This window comes from Acomys minous (assembly GCF_964271855.1).
Source record: "Acomys minous genome assembly, chromosome: 18".
NCBI classification, from domain to species: Eukaryota; Metazoa; Chordata; class Mammalia; order Rodentia; family Muridae; genus Acomys; species Acomys minous.
This window is the reverse complement of record NC_140501.1, coordinates 63,685,609-63,711,010: the sequence shown is the minus strand read 5'-3', so window position 1 is coordinate 63,711,010 and position 25,402 is coordinate 63,685,609. Positions and strand designations below refer to the sequence as shown.

The 25,402-nt window shown below is 40.4% G+C and overlaps 1 protein-coding gene across 1 annotated transcript in view; it reads right to left on the bottom strand.

The window, feature by feature from the left end:
- The window catches only part of LOC311589642 (granzyme E-like), a 162,897-nt gene that overhangs the window by 4,752 nt on the left and 132,743 nt on the right, over positions 1-25,402 (bottom strand). The window lies entirely within an intron of this gene.

Here is a 25,402-nt window from a genome sequence, read left to right as displayed (position 1 = left end):
TACAAGGCTTTTAATTTTTGATTATGTGTCTGTGTTTGGTGTGTGCCCATGAGTAAAGGTGCCCTTGCAGGCCAGAGAGGCTGAAGTTACACGTGGTGATGAGGTACTCAAGATGGCTCCTCAGAATTAAGCTTGGATCCTCTGCAAGAGCAGCCTGTATTGTTCAGTCTTCTGAGCCATCTCTGCAGTCGTGTGTTCTCAGTTCTCATGAGTAGCTGCTGTGAAATAGTGGTTGTTTAAATACAGCGTGACTGTGAAGTGTGAGCATCCACCTCTGAGAAGGACCCATAAAAGCCTATAAAGTCATTAAGCGACATGATCAAAATATATATTTAATTTTATTGGAATAATGCAGCTCTATGGATTCCGTTTGAAAACTTGGCAGGTACGATATATACAGTGGCTAAAATGGGCTTCTAGACATTACAGAATACTTACAATATTTCTGGAAATATTGAAACCTCTTTCCAAATTCTGTCTTATTTTATTTTCTCTTTTTAGTGTGGGTGGTTCTCAAGGACTAAGGTCAGATAAGAATGGAAGGAGATACATGGGATTGGGATGTAGTACAAAAAATCAGGAAGAAACAATAAAGATTTAAAAAAAAGAAATACAAAGAAAAAAAACCAATTAGTTTAATATGCTCTTTCATAGCACATGCCCATCACCTGTGGTTCTTCCTCGTTTTATTATTTTCAAATTTCTTGTTGTCTTTCCTCACATTATACTGTACTCATATGTACAGTTTGCATTATGCTACATACTGGCTATCTTCAAAATGTGACACAGAAGAAGAAGTTAACTTCTCTATAGTTTCAAGATATCACAAAAGTAAATCGCAGAAGATGACTCATGATAGAAAGATACTTCCCTGTTCTTGAACAGGCAGAAACAACCTTGGGAATAAAATTTATACTAACAAAATTAATATAGAAAATTAATGAAGTGCAAACCAAAATGTCCACGTCATATTTCCACAGTCTTAAAAAGTAACAAAAGAATTAATATGGAACCACAAAAGCCCACAAATACCAAAGCAATCCTAAGGAATCAGAACACTGCTGGAAATGTGACAACATTTCACCCTAATTTATCCTGTGCAACCATAGGGATAAGGCAGCCTAGTACTGTTGTAAAAATAGACAGAAAGATCAACGAATAGATCAGAGATTTGGGGCATCAAGTGGTGGAGCAATGTTCATTAGTTGTTGACAAGGACCCCCCCTATAAAATCTTTGAGAATAAAAGTTCAATAAATGTGCTTGCGAAACTGGACATCCACCTGGAAAGGAACAAAATTTAGGTTCTTGTCCTTAACTTTCTACAAAAACTATTCCCCAAAGGATCAAAATCCTTAGTTTAAAGCTGAAGACATAAATTTGAGAAGAAAACACAGGGGAAATCTTTCAAGATTTAACAGAACACTAAGAGCAAAGGAACTGACCCAAGTATCAATAGGTGGGACCTAATGAAAATAAAGCTTCTGTACAGTAAAGGAAATCGTAGTGCTGTCTCCTGACAGGAACCCAAGGGTCCAGTGGTTCAGTCCCTAGCACTGGATGTCTCAGCTGTCCCAATTAGCTGCTGGAGCTCCTGAGGATTCCTAGAGAGATGCTGGTCTCATATGTTATGGAATCCAGAAGAAATGGGTTCTCACACCAAGGAAGGAACAACAGGGAATATAGATCCAGAAAGTGTCATGGCAAGTGGAAAAAGTAAACCCTTCTTTCTTCCATGTCTCTTTTATAGGCTGATACTAGAATATGTGCCCCAAATTTATTGTTCATCTTCAACCTTAAAAAACCAAATGAAGTAAATCACTCAGATACTTAGGTTTTAGTTATTTAGTTATTTCTAAATGCATTCAAGTAGACAAGCAAAATTAGTCACCACAGACCATTATCCAAAATAGACAAGGAATTTCATAAATTAAATACCAAGGAAGCAAAACTGCTACTCCACTAGTGGGAATTTGAAGGAAAGAGTCAGTTTTTCAAAAAAAAAGGAAACATCAAAGACCCAGAAAAAACCCCAACATACTATGGAAACTTGATTTTTGACAAAGAAGACAAAACCATACAATGGGGAAAAGATAGCATCTTCAACAAATGGTGCTGGTCAAAGTGGATGTCAACATGTAGAAACATGCAAATAGATCCATATTGATCACCCAGCACAAACCTAAAGTCCATGTGGATAAAAGATCTGAATATATAACCAGACACACTAAATCACTTAGAAGAAAAAGTGGAAAGAGCCTAGACTCATCGACACAGGACACAGTTTTCTGTACAGAATAGTAACAGCCCAGGTGCTGAAATCAGCAATTAGTAAATGGGACCTCATGAAACTGAAAAGCTTCTGTAAAGCAAAGGATAGTGTCAAAAGAACAAAAATGGCACCCTGTAGATGCCATTTTAAAAAATATATAAAGAACTCAAGAAATTAAATACCATCAAACCAAATAACACAATTAAAAATGGGGTACAGAACTAAGCATAAAATTCTCAACAGAGGAATATAGAATGGCTGACAAGCAATAAAGAAATGCTCGGCGTGGTGTGCTCTGACCTCTGCTGCTGGGTGTTTTGAGAGAAGCTTCAGCAAGTTCCGAAGTCCAGACATGAATGCAGTGACCTACAATGATGTGCATGTGAACTTCACTGGAGAAGAGTGGGCTTTGCTGACTCCTTCCCAGAAGAATCTCTACAAAGATGTGATGCTGGAGACCTACTGGAATCTGTCTGCTATAGTTAATTAAGATTCAAGAAGGGGAGATCCAAGATGGCGGCGAGCAGTGTGGACCGTGTTTGAAAGCTCCAGTGAACAATTCAGGGAATTGCACAGATTTCTGAGCCAGGAACACCAAGGTCCCCACACCACGACAGCAGAAGTGCTCTACGGTTCGGAGGGACCAGGGTGCGGAAGACCTGCTTGCCCTGGCACACGGGAAGAGCGCAGACTTTCTTGGATCAGAGCAGCAGAGGCAGAGACAGCAGTGCCACCAGCGACTCCAGCAGCTCCCGTGGCACCAGCGGCGGTGGCTGAGGTTTGCAGCTCACAGCCTTCTAGTGGAGGCGATTGGTGTGGTGGACGGTGGGAGTTGCTGCAGGAGAGGAGACTCTGGACAGGATTTGGGTCGCGTGGTGCCTTGAGACCCAAACTGGACTCAGCAGACAGTTCAGCCCCAGAGTCCTGGGTTTGCTCAGTGAGCTGTGCCGTGGAGAAGCTGGCTCAGCTCAGCAAGCAACTCTGCCCGAGGCACAGCTCCCCTGCTGAGACACAGGCTGAGTGGAGTGCTCACTTCCAGCCTAGCCTCCAGCTCAGCGCAGCTGCAGTTTCCCTGCCGTGACGCAAGCAGGGCGGAGCGCTCACTTCCACCCTAGGTGCTTGCTCAGCACAGTCACAGTTTCCCTGCTGTGGCAGACGGTTCAGGCCCTGAGAAACTAGCTGAGCTCGACACGTGGTTCGGGCCCAGTATCACTGGCTGGACTTGGCAGGGGACCCAAAAGATTGTGGATACCTTGGCCTGATCCAAGGCTCATTCAGAGACCCAGAACAATTGCAGGACCCACAGCAAAGGGGAGCTGAGGATCACTGGCTGTGAGAGCTCAAAACAACAGGGCTAACCTCCTGCCATCCACATCAGTGAAGTATCAGGGCTTCCAGCCTATGGAAATCATGAGAAAACAAGTGAATCTATCATCGACTCCCTCCACCCAACTCTGAAAGTTACCCAACAAAAACAGAGATGGCAAGATGTCTAAAGGACAGCGTAAAAGCATACGCAAAACCCCCAAAACAACATGGCATCTCCAGTTCCCAGCTATCCCAAAGAAAACAACCCAGAGAACTCAAATACAATGGAAACACAAGAAAATGACCTCAGATCCTTGTTAATGAGGATGATAACAGAGGAAACAAATAAAATTCGAAATCAGATGCAGGAAGATGCAGAGAAGCAGGTGCGAGACATAAAAGAAGCACATAGAGTGGAACTGGAAATTTTCAGGAAAATGTAAACAACAGATGAAAGAAATAAAAAAATCTGTTCAAGATACGAAGATGAAAATGGATTCAATGATAAACACACAGACAGAAGAAAAACGAGAATGTGAGGCCTCAGAGAAGAAAGCGAATGACACAGTGCTGAGCTTTTCTAACAGAATCCAAGAGATGGAAGAACGAATCTCGAGTCTAGAAGATACAATCACAGATCTTGAAGCAACCATTAAAGAAAATGCCAAATCTGGAAAACTCCTGACACAAAACATCCAAGAAATTAAGGACACCATGAAAAGAAGAAATTTGAGGATAATAGGCATTGAAGAAAGAGAAGATATCAGACTCCAAGGCCCAGAAACTATTCTCAACAAAATCATAGAAGAAAATTTCCCCAATCTAAAGAAAGAGATGCATATAAACATACAAGAGGCATACAGAACACCAAATAGAATTGACCAGAAAAGAAAAACTGCCCGTCACTTAATCATCAAAACACAAAACATACAGAACAAAGAAAAAATATTAACAGCTGCAAGGGAAAAGGGCCAAATAACATTTAATGGCAAACCTATGAGAATTACACCCGACTTCTCAGCAGAGACCATCAAAGCCAGAAGGGCCTGGACAGAGATCCTGCAAACCCTAAGAGACCACAGATGCCAGGTCAGACTACTTTACCCAGCAAAACTATCAATAACCATTGATGGAGAAAACAAAATATTCCATGACAAAACCAAATTCAAACAGTACCTATCCACAAATCCAGCTTTACAGAAGGTACTAGAAGGAAAACTCCATCCCAAAGGGTCAAGCTACAACCAAAACTACTCAGGAAACAGATAACTATACCATGGCAAAAACACAACTACACAAAGGCTGGACTGGAATCAACATCAAAATTAAGATTCTTAACAGTCACTGGTCATTAATATCTCTCAACATCAATGGTCTCAATTCTCCAATAAAAAGACACAGACTAACTGAATGGGTGCATAAACAGGATCCAACATTCTTTGGCATTCAAGAAACACATCTCACCCATAATGATAGGCATTACCTCAGGATAAAAGGTTGGAAAAAAATATTCCAAGCAAATGGTCACAAGAAGCAAGCAGGCATAGCCATTTTAATATCGAACAAAATAGACTTTCAACCAAGATTAATCAAAAGGGATGAGGATGGACATTTCATACTCATCAAAGGTAAAGTCAACCAAGACGACATCACAATTCTGAACATCTATCCTCCCAATACAAGGGCACCCACATTTGTAAAAGATCTGCTAAAAAGGCTTAAACCACACATCGATCCCCACACAATAATAGTGGGAGACTTCAACACCCTACTCTATCTGAAAGACAAGTCATTGAAACAGAAACTAAGCCGAGAAATAACATCATTAACCAATGCCATGGGTCAAATGGATCTAACAGATATCTATAGAACCTTTTACCCAAACAAGAAAGAATATACCTTCTTCTCTGCACCCCATGGAACCTTCTCCATAATTGATGATATTGTAGTTCACAAAAAAAGCCTCAACAGATACAAGAGGATTGAAATAATACCTTGTATCCTATCAGATCATCATGGGCTTAGGCTGCAATTCAACAACAACAGAAATAACAAAAAGCCTACACGTATGTGGAAACTAAACAACTCTCTGCTAAATGACACCTGGGTCAGGGAAGAAATAAAGAAAGAAATCAAGGAGTTTCTGAAATTCAATGAAAATGAAGGAACAACATACCCAAATTTGTGGGATACATTGAAAGCAGTGCTAAGGGGAAAATTCATAGCACTAAGTGCCTTTAAAAAGAAATTGGGAGCATCGCACATAAACACCTTTACGGCACAACTGGAAGCCCTAGGAAAAAAAGAAGCAGAAACACCCAAAAGGAGTAGACGTCTGGAAATAATCAAACTCAGGGGTGAAATTAACAAATTAGAAACTAAGAAAACAGTCCAAAGAATCAACAAAACCAAGAGCTGGTTCTTTGAGAAAGTCAACAAGATAGACAGACCATTAGCCAAACTAACTAAAAGGCAGAGACACAGTATTGAAATCAACAAAATCAGAAATGAAAAGGGAGACATAGCAACAGACACTGAAGAAATACAAAGCATCATAAGATCCTACTTTGAAGGCATATATGCCACAAAATTTGAAAATCTAAGGGAAATGGATGATTTTCTTGATCAATTTCACTTGCCAAAGTTGAGTGAAGAACAGATAAACAAGCTAAATAGTCCCATTTCCCCGACAGAAATTGAAGTAATCATTGATAGTCTCCCAACCAAAAAAAGCCCAGGGCCAGATGGTTTCAGTGCAGAATTCTACCAGACCTTCAATGGCGAGCTGATACCGATACTCTTCAAGCTACTCCAAAAGATAGAAAGGGATGGAACATTACCAAATTCATTTTATGAGGCCATAGTCTCATTGATACCTAAACCTCACAAAGACTCAACAAAGAAAGAGAATTTCAGACCAATTTCTCTGATGAACATCGATGCAAAAATACTAAATAAAATACTTGCAAAACGAATACAAAAGCACATCAAAGATATCATTCATTTTGACCAAGTAGGCTTCATTCCAGGCATGCAGGGATGGTTTAATATACGGAAATTCATCAATGTAATCCTCCACATAAACAAACTGAAAATAAAAAAAGTACATGATCATCTCTTTGTATGCAGAGAAAGCATTTGATAAAATCCAACACCCATTCATGTTTAAAGTTTTAGAGAGATCGGGAATACAAGGCACTTTCCTCAACATAATAAAGGCTATATATAGGAAGCCAATAGCCAAAATCAAAGTAAATGGTGAGATACTCAACGAAATTCCTCTAAAATCGGGAACAAGGCAAGGCTGCCCACTCTCTCCATATCTCTTCAATATGGTATTTGAAGTTCTAGCCAGATCAATAAGACAACAAAAGGAGATCAAGGGTATCCAGATGGGAAAGGAGGAAGTCAAAAATTATCCCTATTTGCAGATGATATGATAGTGTACATAAGTGACCCTCTAATTTCCACCAGAGAACTCCTACAGCTGATAAACACCTTCAGCAAATTGGCTGGATACAAAATTAACTCAAAAAAGTCTGTAGCCTTCTTATACACAAATGACATGCTTGCAAAGGAAGAAATTAGGAAAACTACACCCTTCACATTAGCCACAAGCAATATAAAGTACTTAGGAGTTACTCTAACTAAGCAAGTGAAGGACTTGTTTGAAAAAAATTTCAAAACTCTAAAGAAAGAGATTGAAGATGACATGAAAAGATGGAAGGATCTTCCTTGCTAATGGATTGGGAGAATTAACATAATAAAAATGGCCATCCTACCAAAAGCAATCTACAGATTCAATGCAATCCCTATCAAAATAACTACACAATTTTTTAAAGACATTGAAAGTTCACTTCTGAACTTCATATGGAAAAACAAAAAACCCAGAATAGCTAAAACAATCTTGTACAATAAAAGGTGCTCCGGAGGAGTCTCCATACCTGATCTCAAACTGTACTATAAGCAATATTAATTAAAACAGCATGGTACTGGCACAGCAACAGGCTGGTTGATCAGTGGAATCGAATTGAAGACCCAGGTATGAATCCACACACATATGGTCATTTGATTTTTGACAAAGAAGCCAAATCCATTCAATGGAAAAGGGATAGCATCTTCAACAAATGGTGCTGGTCTAACTGGATGTCTATGTGTAAAAAAATGCAACTGGACCCATATTTGTCACCTTGTACAAAACTCAAATCCAAGTGGATTAAAGACCTCAACATAAAACCAGAGACACTAAGTCACTTAGAAGAAAAAATGGGAAAGAGCCTGGAACATATTGGCACAGGAGGCAACTTCCTGAACAGAACACCAACAGCCCAGGCCTTAATGTCAACAATTAATAAATGGGACCTCATGAGGCTGAGAAGCTTCTGTAAGGCAGGAGACACTGTCAAGAGAACAAAGCGACAGCCTACAGACTGGGAAAAGATCTTCACCAACCCCACATCTGACAAAGGTCTAATATCCAAAATATATAAAGAACTCAAGAAATTAAACACCACCATACCAAAAAAGATTAGGTCCACTTCTGCCTGAGGTATAGGAGAGGAATAGGGCAGAAGACAGAGAGAGGGTGGGAATGGTAAAATAAAAGCAAGAGGATAACATTCACGATATAATATGTATAAATTATAATGAATTTTAAAAAAAAGAAAGGTTCAACATCCTCAGCTATTTGCAAAATGCAAATGAATATTTTGAAATTCCATCTTACTCCAGTCAGAATGGCTTAGAGCAAAAACTCAAGTGAGAGCACATTTTGGCAAGGATGTGGTGAAAGGGGAAGGCTCCTCCATTGCTGGTGGAAATGTAAATTTGTATAATAAATATGAAAATTAATATATTGCTTTCTTGGAAAATTAGGAATCAATCTAACTCAAGGCTCAGCTAAATGACTCCTGGGCATAAACTCAAAGGGTGCTCCATGCTTTCAAAAGGAAACTTGTTCAATTATGTTCATAGTAGCTTTGTTTGTAATAGTTAGAAACTGGTAAAAAAAAACCCTAGATTTCCCACCACACACACTTCCCACCACTGTTAAAAAGTCGTGTTAGTGTTACTCAGCTGTTAATAAATGACATCATGAAATTTGCAGGCAAATGGATGGAAGCAAAAAAAAACTCATCACAAGAAAACCCAGACCTAGAAAGACAAATATGTGCTACTCACTTATAGGTGGACATTAGCTGTCAAGTAAAGGATTATCATGCTACGATCCACACCCCAAAGAGGCCATGTGACAAGGAGGCTCAAGGAGGGAACCATGACCAGGAGGTGGTTGGGGATGTGAAGAGGAATAATCAGGTGAGGGAGGGAGCAATGAAGGGAGAGTGCCCTAAGAAGTCGACTGGTTGGAGCACTTGAAGTGTGATGTGGAAACCTAGTGCACTAGAAACTCCCTGGAATCTATGAAGAAGACCTTTGCAAAGACTCCAAGGACTGTGGCATATGGAGCCTTAACTGGCTATTTGTAGCCAGACAAGACTTCCAGGGGTGACTGGAACACCAAGCCAGCCACAAAACCTTTGACCTACAATTTTCTATGCTATGTGCTGGGGTAATGCTGGAGCAGAAACTGTGGAGAAGCCACCAATAAATGATATAAAAGTAAGATCATACCACAAGAAGAAGCCTTGTAAACTTATTTTCATAAAACAGAAGCCCTTGCCTGACACTGCCTGAATGGTCAGGAAACAGAGGCCTGGTATCCCTGAGACCAAGAATGGAACCAAACACAGCTGAACATAAAAAGAGAAATCAATGAAATGATTTCTAATGACAGTCTGCAAAACTCATATATGGTTGTCTATCCCAGTAGTCTTCAGAGAGCATCATCCAGGAACTGATAAGAGCAATTGCAGAGACACACAGCCAAACACTAGACTGAACTTGGGGGGGACACCTCTATGAAAAGGGCAAGGAAAGATTTTAGGAGACAAAGGATGCAGGGACCTTAGGGCCCACTAAATCAACTAAAGGGTTCATATGGGCTCAGAGAGTCCAAAGTGACAATCAGGGATCACATATGGGTCTGAGCTAGGTCCTCTGCATGTTATGTCTGTTAGCTTGGTGTTCCTGTGGGACTCCTAACAGTGGGATCTGGGACAGTCTCTGACTGTTTTGCCCATGCTGGGGTGCTTTTTCTCATAATGAGAGCCTCCTCCAGGCTTGATATGATGGTTGGTGTCTAATTTCTTTTTAACTGGTTAATCTGTATTCAGTTGATAATCATAGGAAGCCTGCCTTTTTCTAAAAAGAAATGGGAATGAGTGGATCTGAGGGAGGTGTGTGGGGCTTGGAGAAAAGTGGAGGGAGGAAAACGGTTTTCAGGGTGAAATGTATGAGAGAAGGAAGGAAAGTATAATTCATGAGTGTTGCTGTGTGAGGGCCTTAGACAGGGTCACACAGGTCACCATGAAATGTCTTTCAGGCCATCTGGACTGGCAGGGTCATTGATTTGAGCATCAAGCAAACTAAAGCCTCTCTGCTTGCCTTTCTCCTGCCCACATATTTTTATGAGGGCTCCACATGGGGTACAATTGAAACCACAGGTCTCGGTAGTTTACAACTATAGTCCAACCTCAACAGTGCATTTAAAGACCATGCACATGACACTGTTAGAACATATAGAATTTAATCCTTTTTACAATGTGCTTTTTTTTAAAATTCCAAACATAGATCCGTTTGTTGCACATTGGCCTGTCTAGTGAAACTAGAAGATGAAGGTGAAGAAGGAGTCTTCTGAATACCTGATACAAAGCCAGAGACTTATAAGTGTTGGTTGATGATGTCAAAAGATACTTGTAGCCTAGCATCCATTGGATCCCTCAGGATCACAAACTGCCATATCACCATGTGGCCAGCAGGGGCAGGCCGTGTTTCCAGGCTGAGCCAGGGATGTTGAGAGACCTGAGAGTGTGGCAGAGTCTCTTTCTCCAGGGAAGACTTGGGTTGGCACAAGTATCAGCCTTATTGGCCTAGGTGAAATGGGTGAACATCAGGTGACTGGCAGCCCAAATCTAGTTGAAATGTGAAGGAGAGGAGAGTCAACAGTGTTTGGAACTTATAGGTATAGGAGTGAAAAGCTCGATTAACCAGGCCTGGGGGAGGTAGGGATGGAGGTTGTCTATTGGAAAATACTGGCAACCACAAGGGGGAAAGAAGTTAAGTTCTGGGCTGGGAAATGGGACAGAGGTGAGCCTGGTGCCATCAGAGGGATGTCTCAGACTTCTAGACTGCAGACAGTTCAGGGGGTGAGAGCAGACTGCCCTGTTAGAGACAGGGAGGTCCTGGAATAGGAGACTGAAAAGGTGGCACATCCATAGATTCTGCATTCCCAAGGACAAATGTCCCTTCACCTCAATGCCTTGTTGACATTTCCAAGTGTTGGGGACCTGATGAAGTTGGCTTAGAGATAGTAAGATTGTCTTACATCCAGGAAGAGTTATTTCTGGAGGACTAAGTATGAATATGAGTGACTGAGTGTAGGACACCCCAGCAGTGCTGTAGCCTCCTGAGGAATGTGTTGTGAGAAAGCCAAACTTGGAGATTTGAGAATTAAAATATGATTATGATGGGATGCTATGGCACACACCTTTAATTCCAGCACTGGGAAAGCAGAGAAGGGAAAATCTCTGGGAGTGTAGCACCAAAGTGGTTTCTATAGAAAATTTGAAGCAAGTCTGAGCTATACAGTGAGAACTCAAATAAAAATTAGAACAAAGAAACAATACCCTACTGCCCACCATATAGGGTGATAACTGTGTGAGAATGTGCAGCCTGACATTCCAGTAAGTGGAGGGGCTGGGGAAGGAGGAGGAAGCAAAGCCTAGAAGTGACAGGAGATGGCTGCCTCGATGAAAGAGGTACGTGCACATTCAATAAAGTGGCTCAAAAACCAACAAAATTCAGTTATATGAACTCAGGGGATTTTTTATTACCAGTTTTCAGCCGTTGCTGCCCACTCCATGGCAGTGGCTTGATGAGGAGTAATTCTTGCCTGTGGCTGGACAAGCTGGTCAGCTCATGCGGTTTAACACCTTCTAGGGGAGCTCCATGTTTCTGCTTATCGAGGCAAGGAAGGGGGAGATTTTAGTGAAGATGGCTAGAGCAGTGCCATTCAAATTCACACAGGCTAAATCTCTATGAACTGTGCTGCCACAAATGAGGGGTCTCCCAGAGTCACCCTGTGATAGAGAAAGAAAGACCTGAACCTGGTTCCCTCTGGCTCTGCCCTCACTCCCACCTTCCTCCTGGCAAGGCTAACTGTCAGGTCAGGGCCAGGACAGGCTTTCCAACTCCTCTCAGTGGCAGAGCTCCAGGGAGGCCCACCTTCTCCTTCTAGCACAGACCATGGCTTTCTCTGAAGTTCTCTGGGCTGCTGTGGGATAATTTATGCAGCTATGGGATGACTGATGTTTCTCCACCTTCACCTTTGCTACAACCACACAAAGGACATACACTATTGGTCTGTCCCTTTTCTGAGCTGAGTCTCCAGAGTTGGTCTGTTCTCACACACAGGCCTCTCTCAGGTTCTAGTCTCTCTGTTAAATGCTTAACCCTCACCTTGAAAGCAGTCTTTGCTTTCTTGTGGTCTCCAGGACATATCAGTGTGGTCTTGTAATAAGAAGGGAAGCTTTTTCTCCGTTCCTGGTCCTCAAGGATGATCAGTTCAACCTCTTGAAGGAGGGCAGTTAGGTAATAGTTCTCAGAGGATTTTGACCCCCAGCTAGTCACATGGCACAAATCCCTGGTCTTCATCTGGGCATTAGCCCTGGGCAGGTTGAAGATCCTCACAGCTTTTTGCCTTCTTGGCCTTTCTCTCTGGCTGATGGGGAAGAGATAGGAGAGACCAGATCAGTCAGGAGCCTGGTGCCCTGGGTCACACAAAAGCCAGGATGGAAGGGAGGGAACAAGCAGCATCAGAGCAAAACAGGCAAGAACTGAACCAGGAGGAACACATACAGTAGGTGTGTGGTTTGTCCTGAAGAGTGAGTGGAGGAGTGGGGTTAGGAAGGGAGTATGTCTCACTTTCGTGATCTGTTGGGTCTGCTCTGGTGTCATGACATTGTGGACCCCAGCATGACTCTCATTGAGCTGTGCAGAGACAGAGAGGGCACGAAAGATATGCAGTCAGGGAAGATGCAGTCCAGACAGGGTGGAGCTCTAGCAGAGGGGACTTGAGGATTCAGGAGTATGTCAGTGTCTAACCTACTGCTCTCTGCTTCTCAAGGACATAAGAATCCTAGAGGCTCCCCCTTGCTTCTAGGCACTATTGCAAAGTTTGCATTGACTCCTGATGGAAACTGTCAACACAATCCACTGCAGATGATCATCTCAAGTGTGCCACTCATATGATTTCAGATATAGCTGTCCTCAGGTTCCCATTGTAACAGTCCTGCCTTGTAGTGAGCTCTCAGGAGAGCATCCACAGTAAAGGACAGGATCTCCTGTGTGTTGGGTCTCAGAAACTCTGGATGAGCTTCTTTTCCTCACCTTCCCCTGCAGTGAGCAGCTGTCACCATGAAGTTGTATTTCACCAGGAAGCCTCCGCAGTGAGTCTTACTGCTCTTATCTTTCAGAGACCTAACAAAAGTCATGTAGGGGCAGGAGTAGGGCTTGACCTCATGGTCCCTGATGATCTCCTCTGAAAGAAATGGCAAGGATATGTGGTGTCTGAGAGCAGCAGATAAGGTCAGGAGGGAAGATCTAGGGAGAATGTGATGGAGGGTGGGATCTGATGTCCCCAAGTCTGTTGCAGACAGGATTCCTTGCACATAGAACAATCTTTGGTGAATCTTAAGCCTCAGATTCTGCTCTGAGAAGGAGTGGGTAGCCCTTGTCCACCAGGCCCTTTTTTTACAAGTACACAGAGGGATGCCCTCTGTCTTCATGATGCAAGAATCCAAGGGTATCCTGAATGCTTGTCTTGGTCCTTTCTTTGTTAGTGAATCACCCCCAACCTCTCTAACCTTGATAGGTGTCATGCTTTTGGCTGCAAGAATGAATGACTTTTATTTATCTGGAGTGTTGGTGATTCAGGATTAGTGCAATTCAGAGCCAGGGGGACATTCAGTGTGCTGGCAAAGATGAGAATAACTGGGGACCTGCAGAAAGAAGAGAAGAAGCCAGCTAGCACTAGATAGCAGAGTTAGTGGGTGAGCAGTGCAGGCATCTTGTCACCCTGGGCATCTTTTACAGCAGGCTAATGGTGGAGGTTAATAAAGAATGCTGTACTCTTGACCTGCTGGCCTCACTGGTCATTCCATGCTGGTCATTAAAGCTGCCATTTACCTGGGATCAAGAAAGCTAATGATGTACAGTTTTTTAAACTTTGCATTCTCTCCAAGATCTCTTTCTAAGGATTATCCAGTCTCCATGTGATGAATAAAAGCTGGGGGAAACCAGAGCCTACTATGTATTCTGAGAAGACCTCAGATCTTGTTGAGGATCTAACCAGTGTCAAATTTCCAAGTCTTGGTTTGTTAGGGATCTGAGGTTCAGAAAAACTGCTTTTTGCACTGCCAGGACAATTCCTGACTCCTGCTGTGCAAAAGCACATAAGAGGTGTCATGGGATGGCAGCTTTACAACAGGGATATTTACACACATGCATGAGCTTCAAGGGGCAGAAGAAAAGCCAAGAGAATCAGCAGTGGTGCCATCCCCCCCCCCCAGAATGCTGCTCAGGTTGGAAGAGGGCAGAGTAAACACAGCCCTGGGAAGGGCATGAAGCAGATGTGTGCTCAATGGCCCCACAGGCATTTAACCTATGCAGCTCTGCTTCTGATCTGTGTCACATTTCCTAAGGAATTTTTGTGGTTTGAGTAAAAATGACACTGTCACCACATTCACAACCTATGAGCTATCCATCAATAAAGACCAAGGAACTAGACAGTTTGCAGCTTGTGGTTGAATAGGTGTGAGACCTCAGAATGTCCACAGCGACTGCACTAAGACAAAAGTGTATAATTTTCTAACTCTTACAACCTTTTTTTATTCTTGTGAGATGTCTTTTCGTTCCTTTCAAATTTTCATCCTTTTTTCATTCTTTTTATTCTCTCTCTTTCTTCATTTTAAAGTAATACCCACAGCATGGTTATCCTAATAACAGTTATAATTCTAGAAATATACTTACACAGTTTGACCTTACTCAGTGAGATTTGATACTGCTCCACATCTGGCTAGGTAGTCCTGTGGCACATCATCTCACTAACTTTAAGATGATCGATCATCCTGGGGAAGAATCTTTCTGAATAGTCTGATCTTTACTCATTTTCACTCTCCTGAATCTTCTAGGAAGTCACAGATAAATCTCAAGGCAGCTGTTTTCCATGTGTCCAATGATCATGTGTTACTGTCATATATAGCTAAGTTTAATAACGAATCAAAACTGACAGGTGTAACTACATATTTATTAGGTATTTCCATGTATCTCTGAAACTTACTGCTTAATAAGTTCACCCTCACTTGTCCTTTTTGAGCTCTGGCTGGCTGGTTCAACTCTGCTGTTATGGCTCAAACTGTTCTCCCAGATGACATATTTTCTGGCTTCTCTCTTGGCTCAGAATTTCTTTTCTTGACATCAAATTAACTCAACAATCTGCTCTAATCTTCTGGCCTCTTCTAGATTTTTGACTCATTCCATCTTCACCTGAGTTCTCTCTCTGCAACCCAGCTTTCTGTGACTGTCCTGAAAAATGCCTCCTCTGTCTGTAAAACTGCCTCTTAAGTAATTTCCCTTTCCTCTGTCTCTTCCTGACAGTTGGGTGTATTCTATCAAAACTTCTCTGTTTTCCACCATTTTTAGGTGTTTATTTTTTTAATTTTATTTTTAATAACATAATTAATTTATAAAGATTACAACTCAATTGATATCCCATCACTTGTATCCTCTTGTTCTGCCCTCCCTCACACTTTCACCCTATTCCCATCCTCTAGGTCTACGACTGACGGGGACCTCCTCCCACACTATATGATCAAGTCTTTATATGATCAAGGCAATAAAATCTCATCTTAGTAGCCTGCTTATTCTTTCTCTGAGTGCCACCATGCCTCACCACCAAGGGGAAGTGGTCAAATATGGAGACCAGAGTTCATGTCATAGTCAGTTCCCACTGTCCACATAACTGTGGAGAATGTCCTGTCCATTGGCTAGATCAGAGTAGGAGTTTGTATTGTCCTTTGTTGGTCCAGTAGTTGGAGCAGACATCCTGGGTCCAGATACACCCATTATGATGTACTTCTTGTAGGTTTCAAGGACCATCTGGATCCTTCAATTTCTTCATTTTCCCATACTTCTCTAACGTAGAATCCCAATAGGATGTCCTCATATCAATCTCAATCTCCTGGTAAGTGAAGACTTTCATAGGATATGCATTTTGGGCTAGTGACAAAATATGATAGTATATACCATGTCAGTTTTTCTGTTTCTGGGTTAACTCGATCAATATGAAAATTTTTACTTTCATCCATTTGTCCAAAATTTTCAGGATAGCTGAGTAGTATTCCATGGTGTAAATGTACCACAGTTTATTTATCCATTCTTCATCTGAGGGACACTTAGGCTGTTTCCAGGTTCTGCCTATTATGAACAAGGCCACTATGAACATGGTTGAGCATTTGTCCTTGTTGTGTACTGGTGTATCTTCTGTGTATATTCCAATGAGTGGAAGAGCTGGGTTTTGAGGTAGCCCTATTCCCAGTTTTCTCAGAAAGTGCCAGGTAGATTTCCAAAGTGATTTTATAAGTTTGCATTCCCACCAGCAATGAAGGAGTGTTCATCTTTCTCCACATCCTTGCCAGCATGTGGTTTCACTTCAGTTTTTGTTCTTAGCCAATCTGATGGGTATAAGATGGAATCTAAGAATCGTTTTGATTTGCATTTCTCTTATGACTAAAGCCATTGAGCATTTCTTTAAGTGTTTCTCAGCCAATTGATATTCCTCTATTGAGAATTGTTGGTTTAGTTCTAAAGCCATTTCTTTTTTTCTCCTTTATTAATTTATTCTTGTTACATCTCAATGGTTATCCCATCCCTTGTATCCTCCCATTCTTCCCTCCCTCCCATTTTCCCCTTATTCCCCTCCCCTATGACTGTTTCTGAGGGGGGTTACCTCCCCCTGTATATGATCATAGGGTATCAAGTCTCTTTTTGGTACCCTGCTATCCTTCCTCTGAGTGCCACCAGGTCTCCCCCTCCAGGGGACATGGTCAAAGGTGAGGCACCAGAGTATGTGAGAAAGTAATATCCCACTCTCCACTCTACTGTGGAGAGTGTTCTGTCCATTGTCTAGATCTAGGTAGGGGTTTAAGGTTTACTGCCTGTATTGTCCTTGGCTGGTGCCTTAGTTTGAGCGGGACCCCTGTGCCCAAATCTGCCTATCATAATGTTCTACTTGTAGGCTTCTAGGACCCTCTGGATCCTTCTACTTTGCCATTCTCCCATGCTTCTCTCATCTAGAGTCCCACTAGAATGTCCTCCCCTCTGTGGTTATTTGGTTTGGTGGTGTTTAATTTCTTGAGTTCTTTAAATATTTTGGATATTAGACCTTTGTTAAATGTGGGGTTGGTGAAGATCTTTTCCCAGTCTGTAGGCTGTTGCTTTGTTCTGTTGACAGTGTCTTTTGCCTTACAGGAGCTTCTCAGCATCATGAGGTTTCATTTATTATTGTTGACCTTAAGGCCTAGGCTGTTGGTGTTCTGTTCATGAAAATCTCTCCTGTGCCAATGTGTTCCAGGATCTTCTGCACTTTTTTTTTAACCAACTTAGTGTCTTTGTTTTTATGGTGAGGTCTTTAATTCACTTGGACTTGAGTTTTGTGCATGGTGATAAATATGGATATAATTGCATTTTTCTCTATCTAAACATCCAGTTAGACCAGCACCACTTGTTGAAGATGCTATCCTTTTCCATTGAATATATTTGGGTTTTGTCAAAAATCAAGTGCCCATATGCGTATGGATTCATTTCTGGGTCTTCAATTCAATTCCATTGATCCACCAGCCTATTGCTGTGCCAGTACCATGCTGTTCTAATTACTATAGCTCTATAATACTGCTTGAGATTAGGTATGGATATTCCTCCAGAGAATCTTTTATTGTATAGGACTGTTTTAGCTATTCTGTTTTTTTTTTTTTTGTTGTTGTTGTTTTTACATATGAAGTTGAGAATTGATGTTTCAATGACTTTAAAAATAGTGTAGGTATTGCATTAAATATGTAAATTGCCTTTGGTAAGATGGCCATTTTTACTATGTTAATTCTCCCGATCCATGAGCAAGGAAGATTTTTCCTTCTTCTGATGTCATCTTCAATCTCTTTCTTTAGAGATTTGAAGTTTTTTTTTCAAACAAGTCCTTCACTTGCTCAGTTAGAGTTTCTACTAGATATTTTTTATTGCTTGTGGCTATTGTGAAGGGTGTAGTTTTCCTAATTTCTTCCTCTGCACTATTGTCATTTGTATATAGGCAGGCTACTAACTTTTTTAGTTTATTTTGTACCAGCCATTTTGCTGAAGGTGTTTTTACAGTTGGAGGAGTTCTCAGTTGCAATTTTGGGGGTCACTTATGTACACTATCATATCATCTGCAAATAGGGATATTGACTTCCTCCATTTCCATTTGGATCTTCTTTATCTTCTCTTTTTGTCTTATTGCTCTGGCTAGAACTTCAAGAACTATAATGAAGAGATATGGAGAAAGTGGGCAGACTTGTCTGGTCCCTGATTTTAGAAGAATTTCCTTGAGTATCTCTCCATTTAATTTGATGCTGGCTATTGGCTTGCTACATAGATCATTTATTATATTTATTTATGTGCCTTGTACCTCTAATATCTCCAAAACTTTAAACATGAATGGGTGTTGGATTTTGTCAAATGCTTTTTCTGCACCTAAGGAGATGATCAAGTGTTTTTTCTTTCAGTTTGTTTATGTGGCTCATAACACTGATGGATATGTTCTTGTATTCAGTTTGTGAGTAGTTTCTTGAGTAGTTTTGCATCAATGTTCATAATATAAATTTATTTGACATTCCCTTTTTGGGGGGTCTTTGTGAGGTTTAGGTATCAATGTGACTGTGGCCTCATAGAATGAATTTGGTAATTTTCCATCCATTTCTATCTTCTGGAGTAGTCTGAAGTGTATTGGTATTAGCTCTTCTTTGAAGGGCTGGTAGAATTCTAAATGGAAATGATCTGGCCCTTGGATTTTTTTTGGTTGTGAGACTATTAACCACTGCTTCTATTTCTGTAGGAGAAATAAGGCTATTTAATTTGTCCATCTTGATTCAATTTTGGCAAGTGGAATTGATAAAGAAAAATTTCCAATTTCCTTAGATTTTCAAATTTTGTTGCATATATGCCTTTAAAGTAGAATCTTATGACTCTTTGTATTTATTCAGTGTCTGTTGTTATGTCTCCCTTCCTCTTTCCAATTTTGTTTATTTGAACAGTGTCTCTTTGACTTTTTGTTAGTTTGGCTAATGGTTTGTCTATCTTGTTGATTTCCTCAAAGAACCAGCTCTTGGTTTAGTGATTCTGTGAATTGTTCTCTTTGTTTCTAATTTATTGACTTTATCCCTGAGTTTGATTCTTTCCAGACATCTACTCCTCTTAGGTGTTTTGCTTCTTTTTTTTCTAGAGATTCCAGATGTGTCATTAATTTGCTTATATGGGACATTTCCAATTTCTTTATAAATGCACTAAATTTATGAATTTTCCTCTTAGCACCACTTTCAATGTGTCCCACAGATTTGGATATGTTGTTCTCTCATTTAAATGAATTTGATGAAGTTGTTAATTTCTTTCTTTACTTCTTCCCGGACCCAGGTGTCATTAAGTAGAGAGTTATTTGGCTTCCATGTGTGTGTGTAGGCTTTTTGATATTTCTGACCCTGGTGATCTGATAGGATACAAGGCACCATTTCAATCTCCTTGAATCTGTTGAGGCTTGCTTTGTGACATTCTATATGATCAATTTTGGAGAAGGTTCCATGGGGTTTGAGAGGAATGTATAAGACTTTGTGTTTGAGTGAAGAGTTCTGTAGATACCTGTTAGATACATTTGATTCATGACATAGATTATTATCCTTATTTCTCAATTTAGATTTTGTTTTGCTGACCTATCCTTTGGTGAAAGTGGTGTGTTGAAGTCTCCCACCATTAATGTGTGAGGATGGATGTGTTGTTTAAGCTTTGTTAATAGTTCTTTTACAAATGTGGGTGTCCATGTATAGGGAGAGTAGATGCTTAGAATTATGATGCCTTCTTGGTTGGCTTTACCTTTAAGGAGTATTAAGTGACTATCTCCTTTTATTAATTTTGGTTGGAATTCTATTTTATTAGATATTAAAATGGCCACACTAGCTTGCTTCTTGTGTCTGTTTGCTTGGAATGTCTTTTTCCAGCCTTTTACCCTGAGATAATGTCTATCTTTGTGGTTGATATGCATTTCTTGAATGCAGAAGAATGTTGGATCTTGTTTGTGCATCTATTTCGTTAGTCTGTGCTTTTTTATGTGAGAATTGAAACCATTGATGTTGAGGGATGTTAATGACCAGTGGCTGATAAGTCCCTTTTTTGATGTTGGTTGCAGTAGAGTGTTTGTGTGGTTAGGTTTTTTCAATGGTGTAGTCATCTATTTCCTATGTAGTTTTGGTTGTAGCTTGTCATTTTGGTTTGAAGGTTTCCTTCTAGTAACTTCTGTAAGGCCAGATTTGTGTCTAGGTATTGGTTGAATTTGTTTTTCTCATGGAATATCTTGTGTTCTCCATCAATGGTTACTGATAGTTTTGCTGGGTATAGTACTCTGGGCTGACACCTGTGGTCTCTTAGGGCTTGCAGGACCTCTGTCCAAGCCCTGCTGATTTTTCTGGTCTTTGCTCATAAGTAATTCTGATAGGTTTGTCATTAAATGTTACTTTGTCTTTTTTTCTTGGCACTTTTAATATCTTTTCTTTGTTTGTATATTTTGTGATTTTATTATTATGACGCAGGAAGATTTTTTTCTGGTGTACTCTATTTGATGTTTTGTATGCCTCTTGTATGTTTATATGCATCTCCTTCTTTGAATTGCTAAAATTTTATTCTATGATTTTGTTGAAGATATTTTCTGGACCTTGGAGTTGGGTGTCTTCTATTTCCTGAATCTCTATTATACTCATGTTTCATCTTTTCATGGTGTCCTTGATTTCTTGGATGTTTGTGTCAGGAATTTTTCAGATTTAGCATTTTCTTTGTTGTTTGGTTCATGTTCTACAATTGTATATTCTAGTCCTGAGATTCGTTCCTCCATTTCTTGGATTCTGTTAGAGAAGCTCACCTCTATGTTGTTTGCTTTCTACTCTAAGGTCTCTCATTCCTGTTTTCTTTCTGTTCCTTTACCATTCTTTTTATTTTCATCTTCAGATCTTGAACTGTTTTATTGATTTCTTTCATCTTTTTGTTTGTATTTTCCTGAATTTCTTTCAGTGCCTCTCTATAGGCCTCTTTTATGTTCAACCTGTTTGCTTTCATCTTCCTGCATTTGTTTACAGATTTTATTCATTTCTTCCATTATCATCTTCACTACTAATGATTTCAGGTCATTTTCTTGTATTTTGATTGTGTTTGAGTTCTCAGGGTTGCTTTCCTTGGGATAGCTGGAACAGGAGATGCCAAATTATTTTGTTTTTTTGTTGTTTGTGATATTGCCCTGTCCTTTAGTCACCTTGCTGTCTTTGATATTGGGAGTTAGTTTCTGGCATTCTTTACTGGTCATTGAGAGTGGATAGTTGGTGAGTGATTATAGGTCGCATACCCTTGCCTGTGGGGATCAGGGAGTTCTTCTCTGGAACAGGCAGGTTACTTGGTTTCTGATCCAGGAGGCTTTTCTCTACACCTTAGGCTTCTGACTAGGTCAGCAGAGCTTCTGCCTGGTCCAGTTCATGCTACTAAGGTGATGCAGACCAGCTGTGTTGGGTCTGTTGTTTAATTTTTTGACCCAACCAATTAAGGCTGTCCAGTCTCTCCCAAGAGTGTGAGAGACCCTTCCGGGCCATGTAGACTAGCCAACCTGGGCTTAGTCTGCCCAATTTTGCAGGCTTTCTCTGCCACAGCCAGCAGCCTAGCTCCTGTCTGGTCCCATACAGATCATGAGCTCTGTTGCTGGGCAATATGCTCACAGCCACCTGGGCTTCCCCATGGCCTGTGGGGCTTTCTTTAGACTCATATGGGGTGGGTGGAGGTTTCAAGGACAGATTCTCCCATTTCCATGAGACTTTCACATACCAGGAGCTCTGGTGTTCCACCATCCCACACACCAAGTTTGGGCTATTGAGGCTGGCTACAGTCTGCATGTAGTTTCCAGTCCAGAGTCTAAGGAGTGAGTTCAGGAACTCTGTAGGCTGTTGGTTTAACTGGCTCCAGGCCTGCCTGTGGTCTGCATTTTGCAGGACCCCATTCACCTAATGTTCTCCAGTTGTTGCAGTTTGTGGTTCCATCAGGTCCCTGCTCTCTGTGTGGTATATCAGATATAAAAAGTGATAGGCATCACCATCTTGGAAAACTCCCTAAACTTGCAGACTACCTTCTGAGGTGCATGTCACCAGTGACTCCAAAAGCTGGTGTCCTAAGCTGTAGCAGCTGCAGTCAAGCTGATTTGTTATGTTTTATACATTGAATTATACTTCACTGTTAAGAATGGGTGCTTCCTTTTACAAACTAACTTTACCTTTGCTTGGGTATGTACCACCACATCTGAACCTAAGCTTTTATTTATGTTATCCTTGCTCTATACCTGGCTGGGCTTGAACTAAGATTTCCTTGACTCTATCTCCTGGATTAAAGGCATGTTTGTATTCCAGTTGGATCACACAGACTTAGTATATCTTGGATATGATCTATTGTCATGTTCTGAATTAATATTCCTCTAGACATGGGTATGTAAACTTTTGTCTTTTCTGGGCCAAACAAAGAGGTAACTTTTTTGTGCTACACATCACTTAAAATGGTATAAGGAAAGTTGATATTTCTTCCTGAAAAATAAGTGTATATAAATGAAACAATATGTACAGGCCTTAATGTCAACAATTAATAAATGGGACCTCATGAGGTTGAGAAGCTTCTGTAAGGCAAAAGACACTGTCAAGAGAACAAAGCAACAGCCTACAAACTGGGAAAAGATCTTCACCAACCCTACATCTGACAAAGGTCTAATATCGAAAATATATAAAGAATTCATGAAATTAAACACCACCAAACCAAATAACCCAAGTGAAAAATTGGGCTTGGAACTAAACAGAGAATTCTCAACAGAGGAATATTGAATGGCTGAGAAACACTTAAAGAAATGCTCAACCTCCTTAATCATCAGGGAAATGCAAATCAAAACAACTCTGAGATTCCATCTTACACCCATCAGAATGGCTAAGATAAAAAATTAAAGTGACACTATATGCTGATGAGGATGTGGAGAGAGAGGAACACTCCTTCATTGCTGGTGGGAATGCAAACTAGTATAGCCACTTTGGAAATCTATCTGGTGCTATCTCAGAAAACTGGGAATAGGGCTTCCTCAAGACCCAGCTATTCTACTCCTTGGAATATACCCAGAAGATGCTCCAGCACACAACAAGAAAATTTTCTCAACCATGTTCATAGCAGCTTTATGCATAATAGCCAGAACATGGAAACAGCCTAAGTGTCCCTTAGTAGAAGAATAGATAAAGAAACGTTGGTACATATACACTATGGAATACTACTCAGCTATTAAAAACAGGGAATTCTCAAAATTTGTGGACAAATGGATTGAGCTAAAACTGATCATAGTGAGTGAGTTAACCCAGAAGCAGAAAGACTCAAATGGTATATACTCAATTATATCTGCATAGTAGCCCAAGGGGCGTGTCCCACGAAAGCCTTCACTTATCAGGAAACTGGGACAGAGGGGAGGACATCCTATTGGAACTCTAGATGAGAGAAGCATGGGAGAATAACAAAGTAGAGAGATCCAGAGGGTCCTAGAAACCTACAAGTAGAACATTATGATAGGCAGATTTGGCCCAGGGGTCCCGCTCAAACTATAGCACCAGCCAAAGACAATACAGGCCACAAACTTCAAATCCCTACTCAGATCTAGCCAATGGACAGGACATTATCCACAGTTGAGTGGAGAGTGGAGATACGACTTTAACACATTCTCTGGTGCCTCACCTTTGACCATGTCCCCTGGAGGGAGAGACCTGTTGGCACTCAGAGGAAAGATAGCAGGCTACCAAGAGGAGACTTGATACCCTGTGAGCATATACAGGGGGAGGAAGTCCCCCTCAGGCACAGTCATAGGGTAATGGAGTAGGAGGAAATGAGAGGGAGGGAAGAATGGGAGGATACAAGGGATGGGATAACTATTGAGATGTACCAAGAATAAATTAATAAAAAAAAGAATTCCAGGATAACACAAACAAATGAATAGAAGCCATCCAGGAGAAATAAGAAACCACAAGCAAACAGATGTAGGAATTAACTAAAACAATTCAAGACATGAAAACAGAATTAGACAATATTAAAAAAATCACAAAGCAATAAAAACAGTGAAATGGAGCCATTAAAAAATGAAGCAGGAATCTAACAGACAAGTATAACTAACATAATCCAACCCATGGAAGAGAGAATCTCAGGTGCTGAAGATACAATAGAATAAATTGATACATCTTGCAAAGAAAATCTTAAAACAGAAAAACTGACAACACAAAGCATACAAGAAATGAAGGTCACCACAAGAAGGCATAATCTCAAGATTATAGGAGTAGATGGAAAGAACATTTATTTTCAAAGGTTGTTTTTTTAATACTTGTCAGCAACTAAGTGGACATTACTTTGGTCGTGTTACCCAAAAACTTGGGTTCTATTCATTGGTCTTTCTGTCTGTTTTTGCAAGTGTGCATGAAGCCTTAGCACTACTGTTGTTCAGTATAAGTTAGGGTAAAATATCATCACATTTCCAGCCATGTTCTTATTCTTTAGATACCTTTGGCATTTGTGGGCTTTTGTGATCCCATTTGATTATTTTGTTATTTTTCTAAGCCTGTGAAATATGACATGAGAATTTTTATATGCAATCCATTCATTTTGTATATTAATTTTGGTAGTATAAATTTTATTCACAAGGTTGTTTCTGCCTGTGCAGGAACAGACAATATCTTACTATAATCTATCAGCCTCTCTGATTTACTTTTATGATATCTTCAATTATCAAAGGAATAAATCTCATTTTTTCTCACATTTTGAAGATATTAATGTATAGCATAATAAAAGCTGCACATATGAGTGCAGTGTAATGTGAGGAAAGACAACAAGAAAGGTGAAAATGAGAAAGAAGCACAGGTGGTGGGCATGTGCTACGAAAGACCATATGAAACTAATCGTTTTTATTTCTTTTTTAAACTCTTTATTGTTTCCTCCTGAATTTCTCACCTGCTTCCCAATTCCATGCATCCCATTCCCTTCTCATCTGACCTCTGTATTTGAAAGCTTCCCACCCACCAAAAAAATAAAAGAAAATAAGATAGAATTTGGAAAGAGATGTCAATATTTTATGAAATATTGTCAGTATTTTGTAATATTCACAAGTACATTTTTAATCATCATAAATACCTGTCAAGTTTTCAAATGAAATGCATAGAACTGAAATCTTAAAATGAAATGGTATATATATATATATATATATATATATATATATATATATATATATATATCATGGCCCTTCATGACATTTATGGGCTTTTATAGGTCCTTCTCAGACCTGGCTGCTCACACTTTACAGTCACACTGCATTCAC